Below are 18,799 nucleotides of genomic sequence, written 5' to 3' on the forward strand. Positions count from 1 at the left end.
GAAGTGCATTGGAAACTATAAATTTGGAGCAAAATAACGACCAATATTTAGAAAATGAGAAGAAATGGAATTGTTAACTTTAGAGATGTAAAAACTATGTGAAAGTAAAATAGTAAAAGAAAATCTACATCAAGGATTTTCTACACAAAAAATAACAACCAATACATCAAAGACAACTGAACAAACCTTCAGAATTTTTTCTCAATTTTGTACATTTAATACTCTAAAGGAGACATTATCAAAATGCCAGTTACAAAGGGATTTATAGGGAATAATTGAGAATTGATTATCAATCCAGTGCAAAACAAACTTAATTGCCAAAAATTATGTGCAAGCAAAGCAAAGAATCAAAATAGAAACAAATGAAAGCTTTAATGAAAAAGAAAGTTAATTAATGAAAATTAGTGAAGTGTCATTAATTGTACACCTTTATTAGTGTCAAATTTCACTCTCCAAGCACCTATTTTAGTATGTCCCTTTCCCCTATGCATTATAGAACCTTTATTGTAATTAATTAATATTTAATTCAATATTATGGGTCTTATTCCACTTTATTACATCATCACACTCTTATATGGCCCTTAATTCTAGGTATTCCCTTTATCATTTCATCCTAATTTATCCTTAATCTTGCCCCAATTTCAACTCTCAAAGCATATTTTACATACCTATGCATTATGGTTTGAGCCACCGAGTTGGATTTGGCGTTAGATCTCCATTATCTCAAATCCCTAGAAATTCAAAAAAAAGTTGATAGGACCAAGACAATGGAATTCCCCATGGTCCCGTACTTTTTCCCCGATTTTTGGGAGGATAATTTGATGGTCCTATCTAATTCAAATCCCGCTCTATGCAAAAATATATCAAATCGAAGTCAGCCTAATGGTGATTTTAATTATGAAATCCCTATACAAGGCATCCTTCTCAATTCATTTCAATTATCTAATCTTATGCTAACATTATCATCAATTCAAGAGCAAGTCATCTTCCTCAAGAGCAGATCTGATTCAAGGAGCAGAAAAATACATCAAGGCATCTTCACATTATGTTTTATCTATGATTTCATGATGGATTTTATGCAGTGTTCCACGGGGACACGTCCCCCCCCCCCCCTTTTTGGGCGTGTCCCCCCGTCAGGGACGTCTCGGGGACGAGGGGACAGGGACGCGACATCCCCCGCCGTCCCGCCACCACCACCCCAAGCGTCTCCCGCGTTCCCACGCCTAAACAAACCAAAAAAGCCATTTTTTAAAAAACATGTGCCTTTTGGGGGGGTTAAGGGGTAACCCTAATTGGACGTGGGCCCCACCCAACCCTCCAAAACAACACAAAAGCATGTTTCTTTTAGATTTAACTCTCATTTTGGAAAACTGATTTTTTTTCCAGCAAGCTGGAGAGGAGGAAAAACTTGAAGAAGACTGATTGAAGGGGTGAGAAAAGCTGATTGCAAGCATGATAGGAGCTAGAAGAAGCAAGAAGAAGAGGAAGAAGAAGATTCTTCTACATTTTGGAGAGATTTTTCAAGCATAAGGTAGGGTTTTTCAACTTTTTTTTTTTTTTTTTTTTTTCTGATTTTCATTGTTCTATGTCATTTTTGGATTTTTTTTCCCTATTCATCTCAAGACTCAAAATGAGATTTGATATTGAATCTTGAGGGCAAAATGATGCCCTCAAGATTCAACATCAAATCTCATTTTGAGATGAATAGGAAAAAATTTTTAAAATATATTGTTAAACTAGGCTGATTTTATTTTTATTTTTATTTTGTGAAATGCAGTGTCAATTTCACAATGAGCTCCCAAGGCATGAGTGAAGATGATATGGAAATCCATTCTCATAATGAGAATGATTCAAAATATGAACCTGAAAATGAGGGGGGTGACCATGGGGCTGATCTTAGAGCCCAATCTAGTTCTATGGCAAGTGCACCAGCTAGTATAGGTTGCCCTTCAGAGTTGTTGGCACCATATGCTAGGGGTCATTTTGATCCTAAGTCTCCTCTAAAACAGTTTGCTTCACGAATATCAGTACAAGGCACATCACATTCAAGTGGGGGAACAAGGAAGTGGAAGTGCAATATTTGTGACACAGAATGGTTCGGTAGCATTAGTAGGGTGAATGCACACTTTCTGTTTTGGAGAGGAAAAGGCGTGAAACATTGTAAGTTTTTGGAGGAAGCCAAAAATATACAGTACAGAATAGAGTTTAACAGGCTTTGGGGGGTTCCAGATGACACAAATATTTCAATGCCTACTACTTTGTCTACTAGGGCAGCACTTCAGGGCAACCAAAATGTGCCACATACTTCTGATGCTTCACAGACGGAAGGAATGATGTTTGGATCTCCATCCACTTCCACTTCTACTACCGCCAGGGTTGGGAAACGTAAGTTGCAGACACCACAGAGCAACCCCATTGCTGATATGTTTAATGTGTAGCTGAGAGATGAGATAGATGAATCCATTGGCAAGTTCTTCTTTTCCAATGGCATTCCATTTCATGTTACACGGTCTCCTTATTATAGGGAGATGATGGCTATGGTGGCCAAGGGAGGACCATCTTATGTGCCACCAGGGGAGACGAAAATGAGGACCTCGATCTTGGATAAATGCTATTCCAAGATCAATATTTTGATGGAGAAGATGAAGGCATGTTGGGTGGCATCGGGGTGCAGCATAGTTATGGATGGGTAGACAAACATCAGCCAACGTCCACTCATCAACGTCATGGTCACATGTGCAGAGGGCCCATACTTCCTTAGAGCAGTTGATTGTACAGGGCATCGTAAAGATGCTGACTTCCAGTTTCAGGTCCTCAGGGAGGCTATTGGGGAGGTTGGGCCACAAAATGTGGTCCAAGTAGTGACAGATGCAGCCCATGTGTGTAGAGCAGCAGGGAGACTCATTGAGGCAGCCTATAGACACATTTGGTGGACCCCATGTTGTGTGCATGCCATGAACAATGCACTAAAGGACATGGGGAAGATAGACTGGATTAGAGGAGTGGTCACTGATGCGAGAGATGTGCAGATGTTTATCTGCAACCACCACACTTCACATGCACTCTTCAGGACCTTTGCGAAGAAGGAGTTCTTGAAACTAGTTGAGACTAGATATGCATCCTATTTCATTCTCTTGGAGAGAATGATTGAGTTGCAAGAGGCATTGCAACTCATGGTTATGACTAATGAGTGGAATAGGTGGGCTGAGGCCAAGACAGAGCAGGGGAGAAGGGTGAAGGAGATAGTGAAGAGTGATGTGTTTTGGACTGATGCGAAATACATTGTCTTTATCATTTCTCCAGTATTCCAGATGATCAGATATGGGGATGGGGATGCACCTAACCTTGGAGAGGTGTATGAGTGCATTGACTCTATGCTTGACCAGATGAGGGTTGTTGTGCGAGTAAAGGACCCCTCTTTAGCATTCTACAATGAGCAAATCCAGCCTATCATTCAACGTAGATGGGACAAGTTGAACACTCCTTTGCATATGGTTGCCTTTGCCTTGAATCCTAAGTGGTACAAGGCTAGACCGGGTAGATTGACACCGATTTAGGATGATGAGGTGAAGGCGGGTTTCTTTAGGTGCATAGAGAAGATGTTTGATTCCAGAGATGTCAACACAATGCGCACTGAGTGGGGAAGATTTGCTACTCTTAGAGGTTATTCAGATTCGGCAAAGATGGATATAGACAACATGGCACAGGACGACCCACTTTTATGGTGGAATTGTCATGGGCCGAAATCTTTGACCACCACTCTAGCCATCCGTCTGCTATCCCAGGTTTCCAATTCTTCAGTTGCTGAAAGGAACTGATCTAATAGCTTCATCCACTCTCTTAAGAGGAACAGACTTACCTCTAAGAGAGCAGAGAAGCTTGTGGCTGTACACGGTGCTTTGCATCTCATGGACCGCAAGACACTTGTGTACAAGGAGAGTCCAGCGGCACGATGGGATGTAGAGCCAGAGGAGCCTTCACAAATTGATGAGGATGATCCTACCACTTCAGATGCAGGGCTAGTTGGTGTGAGCTTGAGGGACCTTGATCCTCAAGAGTCCAGCAGTTCCAGTGAGGAGGAGTTCGCAGATGATTAGAGGCCTCCATTGGCTACATTTTGAGTTTTCAGTTTTGTCATTTTGTATTTGACTCTAGTCTCTTTTGTAATGCTATTGCTACACGTATTTGTATTTGGCTACTCATTGTAATGATGAATCAGGTAATCATCTTTATTATTATAGACTTTGCAATGGCATCAGATATTCATATTTTCATTTTCCTTTTTCGATATTCATATGATAGAAATGAGAAATCTCCAATTTGACAATTTCATTTGTCAAATTTTATTTACTTTTAGCAATTAGTTACGTATTACTAATCCAAGTAATCTTGGTATTTCCTATAGTTTCATTTGAAAATTTGAAATCTAATTCTTATACTGTTATACTATTATACATCTTTTCAAAACTAGTTTTTCAAGTACTATATGTATATGTATAAGTATATGAGCACCCCCACCCCGCCACCCACCCGCCGTCGTCCCCCTGCCATCCCCAAATTTAGACCCTTGGTCCCCCCGTCCCCCCATCCCCAACGCCTGTGGAACACTAATTTTATGTGATTTATCATGTTATTGCATCAACACATGGAGGACTTATCTTAAGAACATTGCATCACCTATTGAAGGTATAATCATCGACATTTAAGCATTTTAACCTTGCCCTCAAAAGGCAAGTGTTTCCAATTCAGTTCAAGTTCAATTTCTATTTCAATTAGAGTTAATTCCTAAACCAGGATTTGACTTATGCAAACCCCTGTCGACAACATCTCTCCTCTTTTGGTGTGCAGGAAATAAGTTCAAGAGTTGTACTCAAGGATTTAGACAAAGTCAACGATGACAAACAAGTCATCTTTCAATGGAGAAAAATTCGGAGGACCAAACGGATCTATGCTACCTGGTCCCAAAAAATCAGGCCAAACTTCTGGGAACAGGTTATAAACATCTTATTTTGCCCAGATCTCAATTGGTGGCTCTGTGGGACATCTGTAGCTTACTGTTTATGTCAAATTATTTCAATAATCCCTCATTTTACCCTAATTTCACAGTTGACAATCCATTTCAATTTAGAAAGAGGGAACCAAACCCTAACCAGTGAATCTAATTAAAATTGTAGCCCTTTCCTTATTTGGATTGAGACTAGATCTATTAGGTTCACCCCCCTTTCAATGTATTGGCTAATTTGGTTAATTAGTGGTCTTATCCTAATTGGTGAAACACTGGTTCCAAATTACACCTCTACATTTTGGTGAACCCAATAGCTTTCATTCTTAATTCTGATTTCTTGTCTCAGATCTGATTTTCTATGCATTTTAAAATTCAAATTTGCACTCTTAGTTTTTATTTTCAATTGAATTACATAAATTTAGAGGTTAAATTTACAAAAACCCTAATTTATTTCTCTAAACTTGACTTACGGTTTGCATAATTTTTCAATTACATTTTGAGATCTAATGGTTATCACATGGTATTTTCAAATTTAGATACATTCATTTCATAGTTTTGTTTAAAAGAAAAATACAAAAAAATCTTGTTTTATGCATTTTGTGTGTTTACATACTTTATTACATTAAATCCTTTCATTGCAATAGTTAGCATTTCTTTTCAAAAATGTTAGATTACTCTTTACAAGACTATCGTGCCTTTGATAATCCATTTTCTTATAATGACTATCCTTTTGAGGAAGTATATAGTAGAGAAGAACTTGAGGAGGCTCTTGATGGTTTCCTTTATCCTAAGCCATGATATTCTAAGCCATCCTTTTGCCAAAGATTAATCAACATGATGCATAATCCATTTAATAGTGATAACCTTGAGATGTTGGATGAAACTCTTGATGACTTCACCATTGCCTCTAAATCTCCAAAAACTCATAGGGATATTATCATGCATGACAATCCACTTTATGGACCTTTACCTTCTATCAATCCTATTTATGAAGAAGCTTTTGTGATAAATGAAGTTGATGTGGTTGACAATCCCCTTTATCAAGCTTTACCTTCTAGAGATGAGGCCCTAATGAACCATGATGATTTTTTCTCCTAAATCTTCTCTTGTTCATGAGGATAATTTGGTGCAAGAAGAGCTTATTAACACTTCTTTTACAACTCTTCATCTTAAGGATGAAATTTAAAAATTGATGTTGATCTTTCTCCTAAAAATGGCCTCTCCCTTAAAGAGTATCTTAGAGCAAGAGGATAGATATCATAAACACCTTCCTTAATATCATTTACCTTCCATACATGATATCTCTCCTAGAGAAGAATTGTTGATGGATATTGGTTCACCCTCTCCCAAATTTGGTCCTACCAATGAGGGCACATTGGTGCAAGAAGAGGTTATGAACACTTCTTTCAAAATTTTCCCTTCTAAGGATGCAGCTTTGAAGTTTGATGTTCATCTTTCTCCTAAAATATACCTCCCCCACGAGGATCATTTGGTGAAAGCGGATGATATTGTCACTACCTTTCCTAGTGATACCATACCCTCTTTTCATTTCAATGAATTTTCCAATAGAGTGAAGCATTAATGAGTTATTGTTGTCCTCCTGAAGCTTGTCTTACCCATAAAGATAGCATGGAGGAAGAAGATGAAATCATTAGCATTTTCCTTGATGCTATCCCTTCTCAAGATGTATCATTGCATAACAAACCACCTAATCAAGTCAATACCATTCATGTTTCTAGTTATGCGAAGCCTAAGCCTAAGAAACCTCCCAATATCCTAAAAGTTGCAAAATACATATGTGAAAGAGGTGATATGGAAAGACAACTAAAACAAAAATATGGTTCTGAAATACATCACAAAATTTATTGCTTGTGTAAAAAAGAAAGATCCCAATGTTCTTCTCTTTCATACTTGATTCAAACTTCACTTTCATACCATAAGTTGATTCAAGAAGCTTTGCAAAGGGTGGTTCCTTATCCTATTTCGAAACCAAATAATATTACATTCTCACAAAATAAATTGCCTTCTATAGACGTTAAAAATAAAGATGATCCCCTTATGATTACTCCTCGCATTTATGAACAAAACATAAGAGGTACTTTAATGGATAATGGTCAGCACTTAACATTTGTTGTGTTGATTTATTAGATAAGATAAATTGGGATTATTCTTCTATTCAATCCAATCCTCTTTGTGTTTGTGGCTTTGATAATGTTCCCAAAGAATCACTTAGTATAGTCATATAACCTATCAAAGTAGGACCCATGACTTTACCTACTCCTATTTCATGTCATACCCAACCATCTTAATTATAACCTTCTTTTAGGTAGACCATGGATTCATGCTATGAAATCAATTCCTTCTACCCTTCATCGCACAATCAAATTCATATATAACAGTGAACTTCACACAATCAAGGCTGATGCTAATCCTTATGATTTTGTTCATGATGAAGTAGGATGCATTTATCACTTTAATAATATGATTCCTTGAACAACACAATCTCCTATGAATGATGCTTCCTTAGCAAGGAATTGGAGCACATTAGACTTTACACCCTCTTTCAATGGGTATAAGATCCCTCAATCTAAGAAGGAAGCCTTGTGTGTCATTTATCCAAACTTCTTCTAAATCAATTCCCACCTCTCCTTCCAACACATGTCTTGATGATGATGGCGTCTCTTTAGACTTTAACACTAAGAATGAATCCTCTCCTCTAGACATTTCAACACATATATCTGATTCTACACATGGATGCAATGGACATGGTTAGAATGTGTGCACCAAAGTTTTGATGGTCATGAGAAATTTACACCACACTTTCCCAAAGAAGGTCTAGGTTTCCAAAGTCCTTTGTCAGCATCCCCTCCTCCATTGTCTAATACATCTGTCTTCTTACAACTTCTCATCACAACAAGAGAGTATCTTGTATGAGCTTCTTAAAGCCAACTTGATTACTCTCCCTCTAAAAAATCAAAGAAAGAATCATAAGAAAAATCATCACAATCCTTCTTTTTGTAAGTATCATCAAATCCATGCCCATTCCACTAATGAATGTCATGATTTAGCAGATAAAATTCAGCAACTTATTGTAACTGGTATCATTCAAATACTTGATGACAATAAGTTCAACTCTCAGCATTTTCCTTTTACATAACACTTAAGTTCCTATTATGTTGCTCCTCACTATGTGACATTAGTAGCTTACCTATTGGGGGCTCATTATCATTAATGGTGGTACCATTTCAAGTGTAGTCATACTTAGGTAGCAACATAATAGCATTTTTATTCTTGTCTCCATCCTTGGGGGCAAGAATCGCCTTTCAATCCTTCCCTTTTTTAAGGACCCAATTTCCATTTATTGAGTGGTATCTTTTATAAAAAACCCTTCTATATTGTGGGTGTGCATATCCCTATTGTGGATCTCATCCCTCTTGTAGTAAAATGCATCCCTAAAAAGGATCTTTTCCTTATCTTAGAAGAGTGTGTCTTTTATAAATGATCTCTCTTTGATGTCCTTGTCTCCATGCTTGGGGGGCAAGAATAATATTTCAATTCTCCTTCTCTCTTTCAAGTATTCACCTTTCCTTTGTTGAGTTGCATCTTTCATTTGATGTCATTTCTAGCATAGAATTATCCTTCATGCAAGAAATAATCTATTCTTAGTGAAAGTGTGCAATCTTTCACTAAGAATCCACTTTTTCCTAAACATTGGAGGTGTGTATTCTTAGTCCTCTTCTCCTTTCAAAGATGTCATCTTTATTAAGGATCTCCTCTACTCTTGGAGGTAGGTATCTTTATGCAAAGATCTCTTTCTCGTTTGTCAATTATGCATCCCTCAAAAGGATCTCGTTACATTTGTTTCAAGATATCTCTTTTACAATTATCTCTTTGTTGCTTAAAGAAACAAAGCCTATTCAGGCATCTTTATTCCTAGCTTGGAATGCGTGCATTGTTGATTAGTGGATATCTCCCTAGTATTGAAGGTGAGTATCCTTGTTTCTATCTACCTTAAGACATCAACATAGGACTAGGTTGACATCTTTAGGGGGGCAATATATGCGGCCTCCTAGTTGCATTTACACCATCGATTATCAATTTGGGATTTTTGCATCCTCATGCTTAATCCTCATTTTATTTGGGACTATTGCATCCTCATTTTATCTATCATACATGGGATTGTTACATCCTCATGCTTCATCCTCATTTTATACATCATTTGTCTTAGACAAGTTGTTGCATGCTTGAAACCAAACAAAACAAAGTCTTATACGAGATGCTTAACTCTTAAAACCAGACAGTGGCATTTTAGCAAGATGAGTGGAACTAACATAACACAATTTGCTAGCCTATTCCAACTCTTCCCTCCTACATGGATCACCTAGCATAACACATCTTGCTAGCCTGTGGAATCCATGATTCTCTCTTTCTCTCCCATGAACCCATAGCATAAAACACTTTGCTAGTGTTGGATCATGGTTTATTGTGCTTTCGATTGGTGTACTGTAATGTCCCCTTTTTAGCGCAACATGATATGGGGTGTCGTTAGCCTATTCTGACATGGTCCCGAAGGCTAACAAGGACATTGGTGGGATCCTGAGGTGTTTTGGCCTAGGTGTTTTCAGTTTCAGGCCAATCGGTGCTGCTCTGACAGGGTTTCTAGACACTTACTATTTATAGTAAGTTAGTCCCCAAGCAGTGACTTGAAATTTTTAGTGTTTCCCTGGTTGCCATAATTATCAGTAAAAATGTTTGAAGGCGACAATGATTTAAAGGGATTATCAACAATGTTTTAATATTTAACGATAAAGTGTAAAGTTAAATTAAATATTTAACTTTATCGTTATATTATAAGGTTGGGAATATAAAGTAATGTTTAAAATATTAAAAGTTCCCTTTAATGTGTACATTGTGGGAAATGATATTTTATTCTAAAATGTATTATCCCACATTTAGGAAATGAAGTGTTTTGCATCCAGGAAGAAGATATAAATGGAGGTTGAGAGCTCTCTTTTGGGGCATCCTGGGATGAGATTAATGTTATGCTGTTGGATTTCGTAGAGATCTGATTATTGGGCTTGGAGGACGGAATCCCTCTTTGCTAGCATTCTCTTCGCTGTTGAAAGACACAGTCAGGAGGATTAATGATGTTTTCATTCAGGAAACACATTGGGCTTCATCTGGTGCTCTCGCATGAAGTTTTTACAGGGGTTTGAAAGTGCAGATTTGAAGATAGTGATTTTGCTACAGTACCGCATGAATAGTGTTTTTGCTACAGTACCGCGTGAATAGTGTTTTGCTACAGTAACGCGTGAATAGTGATTTGCTACAGTGCCGCGTGAATAGCATTTTGCTACAGTGCCACGTGAATAGTAAAAATGCTACAATGCCACGTGAATAGTAAAAATGCTACAGTGTCGTGAATAGTGCAGCTACAATGTGTGAACAGTGTTTCAGCAGGTTCTATACTTGTGGAGTCCAGGTTTGAATTTGTTTATTATCATATGGTCTGTAATGTTCTTCAGATCTGATTTGTATGCTTGAAGTTGGAATTAAATAAATACCATCAGCATTAATCTTCTTGTTTTTGGTATTTGATATGTCTGGTTGTTTTTATATTGAATAAACTTTGAAAGCTTTACAATAATATATCAGTTTATCCAATTTATCCTATTGCAAATCAAGAACCAAAAAATCCAGTAGTCAGCTTGCAAGCCAACTGTTTGACAAAATTACACTAAGTAAAAAGGACATAAATTTAGTACCGAACAGGGGGTGTCCATTACAGTGGTATCAGAGCTATAAGTCCTGCCATCCTGTGGAGGTCTTACAGAGACTTTGGAACAGCTGGATAGAGGGAAAAGTGTTGGACGAAATATCAAAACACTAAAATCAGAAATTAATGAATTAAAAAACATGCTAAGCATGTATGTTTAAGCATGCAACAGGGGCCTTATAACTTCCGCCATACCAAAGCAAGACAAAACAGAAATTTGAACTCACAGAGCGAGCAGTCTAGTTCATCTGTGCAGGTGGACATAGAATCCAGTCATACAGAGATAGAGGAAATATTCTTTGATCAGGACAGCAGTATGGGTGACCGAGATGATAGGAATACCGTTCCAGATCAAGGGGAGGTAATGTTCAGACAGTTACTGGGTACGTTAGAGCAAGGGCAGCGTATGCAGCAGGAGCAGAATAGGCGAATGGACATGATGTTGCAGCTTATGGCTAGACAGATGGGCGTCAATATTAATCCAGGTGATGCCAACAATGGAAACAATAACAATGGGGGAAACGATAACAATAGGGGCAATGATAATAATGGAGGCCGAGGCAACAACAATGGCCCTGAGAATAACATTAATGGTAATAATGGACATGGCAACAATGGGAATGAGGCGGATAACTTTAGACATGTTGCACGCCCAGCTCGAACAGCGAGCTCGAGACCTCTTCTACCCACCTTCCCACCTAGGGATCCGGTTCAACCAGTGAACGAACCGTAGATTACTGAGTTACAGGGTCAGTTCAAGAGGGACTGGGAGGCCAGTGGACCCGAGTTTCAGGCAGATATTTCCCTCAGAGATTATATGGACTTGAGGATGAGACATATGCCTAGAGTAGGAGGGAGGAATCAGAATTTTTGAGCTGAGAAAGAAAGTTGGAAAACTTTCCTTGCCTTATTATGATGCTTCAGGGAAGATGACCGCACGAGCTTGGGTGCAGAAGGTAGATACATACTTGCAGCTTAATCCTATGCCTGAGGAGGAGGCTATCAAGTATGCGGCTATGCATTTGGACGGCGTTGCGCATGAATGGTGGCATCATGGTATGGTGACTCTGGGGCATAATCAGATTACATCCTATGAGGAATTCACAGAAAGATTGATTGAGAGATTTGACACTAGGGATCCCGAGTTACATTTCAAGGAGCTAGCACAGTTAAAACAGTCAAGTTCAGTGGATGCTTACATCGCCGAGTTTCAGCGTTTGTCTGTACTTGTTACTGATATCTATCCTAGGAGATTGGTGGTGTTATTTTGTGATGGGCTTGCTGATCCATTACGTGGTTGGGTGAAGGGACATGATCCACTCACCTTAGTAGAAGCAACTAAAAAGGCACGAGATTTAGCCCCTTCAGTATACAAAGGAAAATACCACTCAACAGATTCTTCCTACCGCAAGGACAAAGAAAAAAACATTTCAGAAAGAGTATAACAAACCCAAAGAAGGATCAAAAGGACTAGACAGTGAAACCTTGAATGAACTTCGAAAGAAGAAACTGTGCTTCCAGTGTAGAGAGCCTTGGGACTTATCTCATAAATGCCCTCTCAAGGCTAAGGCAAATCAAATGGAGTATTTTTCAGCAGAGGAGTCAGAGTCAGAGGGGGAGGATCAACACTCCGATTCAGATGAGGGTAACATGATAGAGGAGAGCAACATTCCTAAGGATGATAGATCGTTGGCACGCTTGACAGGGGCCCAAAAGGCAATCACATTTAAGGTCAGGGGTACTATCCAGGGGCAGAAAGTGATATCTCTCATTGACACTGGGGCTACACATAACTTTATAGATACACAATTGGTAGCCAGGAGAGGTTTACAGACAGAGGAGCATGATGGTTTTAGGGTCATGGTGGCTAATGGCCAAAAGCTATTATGTACTCAGAAGGTTTCAAATCTTCACATTAGATTTGGAGATGGCTATGAGTTGGAGGATGATTTCTACGTTGTGGACATGGGAGATTATGACGTCATCCTCGGTATGACATGGATGGCATCGCTGGTTAAGTTCACTTTCAACCTAGCGAAGTTGGAAATGAGGTTTCAGCATGAGGGTAGGACTGTTGTTCTCAGGGGACTTTCAGATGGGAGTTGCAGGGTAGTCTCTTTGAAGAGAATGGAGAGACTTTTTCGACATAATGACATAGAGTGGGCAACAAAGTGCTTAGTTATGCCAACTTCACCGGAGCCTCGGGTGAAGAGTCATCCACCAGATATACAGGAGATTCTTGACAGGCATGCCAAGGTATTCAGTGATATTCCTCACGGGGTTCCTCCTGACAGGGGTGCAGAGCATGTTATTGAGCTCGAGGAGGGAGCCAAACCAGTGATGATCACTCCCTATCGTCATCCTAAGAAACATAAAGATGAGATAGAGAAGGCAATTAAGGAGTTGTTGGAAATGGGGCACATCAGGCCTAGCAAAAGCCCCTTTGCTTCAACTGCAGTTCTGGTAAAGAAGAAGGATGGGACAATGCGCATGTGCATCGATTACAGGGCACTGAATAAGAAAACAATTAAAAACAGGTATCCCATTCCTAGGATTGATGAGCTGATTGATGAGTTGCATGGGGCATGCTTCTTCACCAAAATTGATTTGCGATCCGGATACCATCAGATCAGGATGAGAGCAGAGGACATTGAGAAAACAGCCTTCCGATGTCACTATGGCCACTTTGAGTTTATGGTTATGCCATTTGGACTAACCAATGCACCTGCTACATTTCAGAGTTGTATGAACCAGGTATTCAGGGAGCAGTTGAGGAGATTTGTCTTGATCTTCTTTGATGACATCTTGGTCTTCAGTAAGACCTGGGAGGAACATTCACAACATTTGGAGGAGGTATTATCTATCCTAGAGAGAGAGTCTTTATATGCCAAGGAGTCTAAGTGTGAGTTTGGTATGACAGAATTACTATACCTTGGGCATATTATTAGTGCAGATGGAGTTCGAGTAGACCCTGAAAAGATTAGAGCTATAGTAGATTGGCCTACTCCCATGAACCTCACACAGCTTAAGGGGTTCTTTGGTTTATGCGGGTTTTACAGGAGGTTTGTTAAGGGGTTTTCACAGACTGCAGCACCTTTGACAGACCTCACTAAAAGGGGAGCCTTCGTATGGACAGAAGCAGCGCAGCGATGTTTTGACCACTTCAAACAAGTGATGTCATCTTGTCCGGTTTTAGCTCTACCAGATTTCACGAAGCCATTTGAACTTCAGTGTGATGCTTCAGGTGATGGGATAGGGGCAGTATTGATGCAGGAGAAACATCCCATTGCATTCGAGAGTAGGAAGCTCCGAGGTGTTGAGAGGAGCTATTCTATCTATGACAGGGAGATGTTGGCCATAATGCATGCATTGGCCAAATTCCGATCATACTTAGTAGGTGGACGGTTTGTGATCAAAACTGATCACAATAGTATAAAATATTTCATGAGCCAGCGTGATCTTAATGACAGGCAGCAAAAATGGATCACTAAATTGCAGGCTTATGATTTTGACATAGAGTTTGTCAAAGGGAAGAAGAATGTGGTGGCCGATGCTTTATCCAGGAGACCACATGTTTGTGCTCTAGTTGAGATTTCAGGGGATTGGAGAGATCGGATTATAGCAGAGTATGCAGGGGATACTTGGGCTTCTAGGATAGTTGCAGGTACCATACATGATGATAGGTATATGGTGTTGGATGGGTTGATCAGATTTCAGGATAGTATTTATTTGATTCCTACATCACTGTTCAAGGGAGGGCGTTCCATGACGCGCCTACAGCTGGACATCCTGGGATCTTCAAAACTTACAGGCAGATCCGTGAAAGGTTTACTTGGAGGGGACTTAAGGATGATGTGCAGAGATATGTGAAGGAGTGTGCAGTATGTCAGCAGAATAAGGGAGAGCACACTTTTCCTGCAGGGTTGCTTCAGCCTTTGCCCATTCCAGATAGGAAGTGGGAAAGCATATCCATGGACTTCATCACCGGACTACCTAAAGTGCAAGGGCGAGATTGTATATATGTTGTGGTAGACCGCTTGACAAAGTTTGCCCATTTCTTCGCTATACCATCTACTTACACAGCAGCGCAGGTGGGAGACCTCTTTTACAAGGAGATATTCAGATTGCATGGGTTGCCCAGGTTTATAGTGAGTGATCGGGATAGCAGATTTTTGAGTGCTTTTTGGCAGGAGCTCTTTCAGTTGTGTGGTACGGAGCTCACACCCAACACTAGTTATCATCCACAGACGGATGGTCAAACAGAGATTGTGAATAAGTGGGTTGAGGGTTATCTGCGAAATTATGTGACTGCACAACAGAGGGCCTGGGTGAGATGGTTACACATGGGGGAATATTGTTACAACACGACATATCATATGTCTATCAGGATGACACCCTTCATGGCACTTTATGGCTATGAGGCGCCGAGCTTTGTTGACATAGTCTTGGGGGATAGCAGAGTACCCAAAGCCCGAGACTCATTGCAGGATAGTCAGGACATCTTGAGGGCACTCAAGGAGAATATACAGCAGGCACAGAATCAGCAAAAGTTGTATGCCGATCAACATAGGGTGGAGCGTAGTTTTGAGGTTGGTGACATGGTGTATTTGAGGCTACAACCATATAGACAGTCATCACTCAAGAAGAGCGGAGCTGAAAAGTTGAAGCCTAGATTTTATGGTCCCTACAGGGTGATTCGCAGAGTGGGTGAAGTCGCCTATGAGCTTGAGCTTCCAGAGGGCAGTCGGGTGCACAATGTGTTTCATGTGTCTAGGCTTAAGAAAGCCATTGGTCAGAGTGTAGTGCCTTCTGCAGATTTACCCCCTTTGGATGAGGAGGGGAAGCTTGTGTTAGTACCCGAAGCTATTCTGGATGTCAAGGAAAGGACACTCAGGAACAGAATCGTTAAGGAATACTTGGTGAAATGGAGAGACCTACCAGATGAGGATGCTACATGGGAGAATGAGCAGGTATTGCAACATTCAGGACCGAATTTGCTTGAGGACAAGCAATTTCAAGGGGGGCGGACTGTAATGTCCCCTTTTTAGCACAACATGATATGGGGTGTCGTTAGCCTATTCTGACATGGTCCCGAAGGCTAACAAGGACATTGGTGGGATCCTGAGGTGTTTTGGCCTAGGTGTTTTCAGTTTCAGGCCAATCGGTGCTGCTCTGACAGGGTTTCTAGACACTTACTATTTATAGTAAGTTAGTCCCCAAGCAGTGACTTGAAATTTTTAGTGTTTCCCTGGTTGCCATAATTATCAGTAAAAATGTTTGAAGGTGACAATGATTTAAAGGGATTATCAACAATGTTTTAATATTTAACGATAAAGTGTAAAGTTAAATTAAATATTTAACTTTATCGTTATATTATAAGGTTGGGAATATAAAGTAATGTTTAAAATATTAAAAGTTCCCTTTAATGTGTACATTGTGGGAAATGATATTTTATTCTAAAATGTATTATCCCACATTTAGGAAATGAAGTGTTTTGCATCCAGGAAGAAGATATAAATGGAGGTTGAGAGCTCTCTTTTGGGGCATGCTGGGATGAGATTAATGTTATGCTGTTGGATTTCGTAGAGATCTGATTATTGGGCTTGGAGGACGGAATCCCTCTTTGCTAGCATTCTCTTGGCTGTTGAAAGACACAGTCAGGAGGATTAATGATGTTTTCATTCAGGAAACACATTGGGCTTCATCTGGTGCTCTCGCATGAAGTTTTTACAAGGGTTTGAAAGTGCAGATTTGAAGATAGTGATTTTGCTACAGTACCGCGTGAATAGTGTTTTTGCTACAATACCGCGTGAATAGTGTTTTGCTACAGTAACGCGTGAATAGTGATTTGCTACAGTGCCGCGTGAATAGCGTTTTGCTACAGTGCCACGTGAATAGTAAAAATGCTACAGTGCCGTGAATAGTGCAGCTACAATGTGTGAACAGTGTTTCAGCAGGTTCTATACTTGTGGAGTCCAGGTTTGAATTTGTTTATTATCATATGGTCTGTAATGTTCTTCAGATCTGATTTGTATGCTTGAAGTTGGAATTAAATAAATACCATCAGCGTTAATCTTCTTGTTTTTGGTATTTGATATGTCCGGTTGTTTTTATATTGAATAAACTTTGAAAGCTTTACAATAATATATCAGTTTATCCAATTTATCCTATTGCAAATCAAGAACCAAAAAATCCAGTAGTCAGCTTGCAAGCCAACTGTTTGACAAAATTACACTAAGTAAAAAGGACATAAATTTAGTACCGAACAGGGGGTGTCCATTACATGTACATCCTTGTTCTTTCTATAAGTCCACTTGTGCTCTTGCAATAGCATGCCAAGAATGATATTAGCGATTGAGACATTTTTGTTATCAAGGTCTCTTGAACTAGTTGACTTGTAACTTTGCATTTTAGTGCTAACATTGTTTGCTTTGGTTTATATTTGAAGGTTACTTGCATGGATTGATAGGATCCTATGCTTGGGGGCTTAGCCATCCCTCAATATTATCCTATCCCTAGTTTGTCTTGCTCTCAAATTCTCTCTCTTCATTTCTATTTTACTAAGAGTATGACCATAAGACCATATTCCACTAAAGTGGGGGCTAAATGTAGTGTCATAAATTGTACACATTTATTAGTGGATCCAGTTTCACACTCTCCTAGCGCCTATTTTAGTATTTATCTTTCCTCTATGCATTATATAACCTTTCTTGTAATTAATTAATATTTAATTCAATATTATGGGTCTTATTCCACTTTATTACATCATCACACTCTTATTTGGGCCCTTAATTCTAGGTGTGCCCTTTATCATTTCATCATGATTTATCCTTAATCTTGCCCTAATTTCAACTCTCAAAGCATATTTTGCATACCTATGCATTATGGTTTGAGCCCCCGAGTTGGATTTGGCATTAGATCCTCGTTATCTTGCATCCCTAGAAATTTAGAAGAAAAGTTGATAGGACCAAGGTGCTGGGATTCGCTATGGTCCCGCACTTTTTTCCTCAAATTTCGAGAGGATAATTTGGTGGTCCTATTTAATTCAAACCCCTCTCCGTGCGAAAATATATCAAATCGAAGTCAGCCTAATGGTAATTTTAATTATGAAATTCCTATATAGGGCATCCTTCTCAATTCAATTCAATTATCTAATCTTATGCTAACAATATCATCAATTCAAGAGCAATGCATCTTCATCAAGAGCAGATCTGATTCAAGGAGAAGCAAACTACATCAAGACATCTTCACATTATGTTTTATCTATGATTTCATGATGGATTTTATGTTATTTATCATGATATTGCATCAACACGTGGAGGACTTATCTTAAGAACAATGCATCACCTACTGAAGATGTAATCATCAACATTTAAGCATTTTAGTCTTGCCCTCAAAAGGCAAGCTTTTACAATTCAATTCTGTAATGTCCCCATTTTCGTGAGCATCAGAGTTCGAGGAGTTAGACTATTTTTGGACCCTTGTAGGCTAACAGGGTATGGATAAGGGGGTCAGTAATGCGGTATCTTGAGGAGTGGCTTGTCTATTTGTTCTAGTTTAGTGTTGAGTTCAATTCTGGTCTTCGTTTCATCAGTTTCTGACATTATATGAGGATTTCCTAATTTTTAGGGAAAAACTGCTAAAAATAGACATGGTCCTATTTTCATTGGTGTGGCGAACTATGGCCCCAACTTCTGACAGATTCAATTTCCGAGCAATAATGAGGGAGATATGAATTTTTAAGTGGTCCCACAGGCAATTAATATTTTAATGAAATATTAATATAAAATCACAAAGTGCATCACTTAAATTTATTTAAGTGAGAAATTAATCTCCTAAGTTAGACGTTGCTTTTAGGGTTAAGTTGGGAACCCTAAAAGCAAGTTATGATTTTTAAAACCCTAATTGCCAAACATCGTACTTTTTGGGTATTTAGGCAGCCAAGATGGAAATTAAACCTCATTCTTGATATTGAGCATTTGACATTTTCTTGTGTGCACTTGGCTATGGCGGCTAGG

At 39.2% G+C, this 18,799-nt stretch overlaps 1 protein-coding gene across 6 annotated transcripts in view; it reads right to left on the bottom strand.

The window, feature by feature from the left end:
* The window catches only part of LOC131065140 (protein HAPLESS 2), a 296,194-nt gene that overhangs the window by 253,599 nt on the left and 23,796 nt on the right, over positions 1-18,799 (bottom strand). The gene's annotated exons all lie outside the window — the stretch shown is intronic.

This window comes from Cryptomeria japonica, chromosome 5, assembly GCF_030272615.1.
Source record: "Cryptomeria japonica chromosome 5, Sugi_1.0, whole genome shotgun sequence".
In the NCBI taxonomy this organism is placed as follows: Eukaryota; Viridiplantae; Streptophyta; class Pinopsida; order Cupressales; family Cupressaceae; genus Cryptomeria; species Cryptomeria japonica.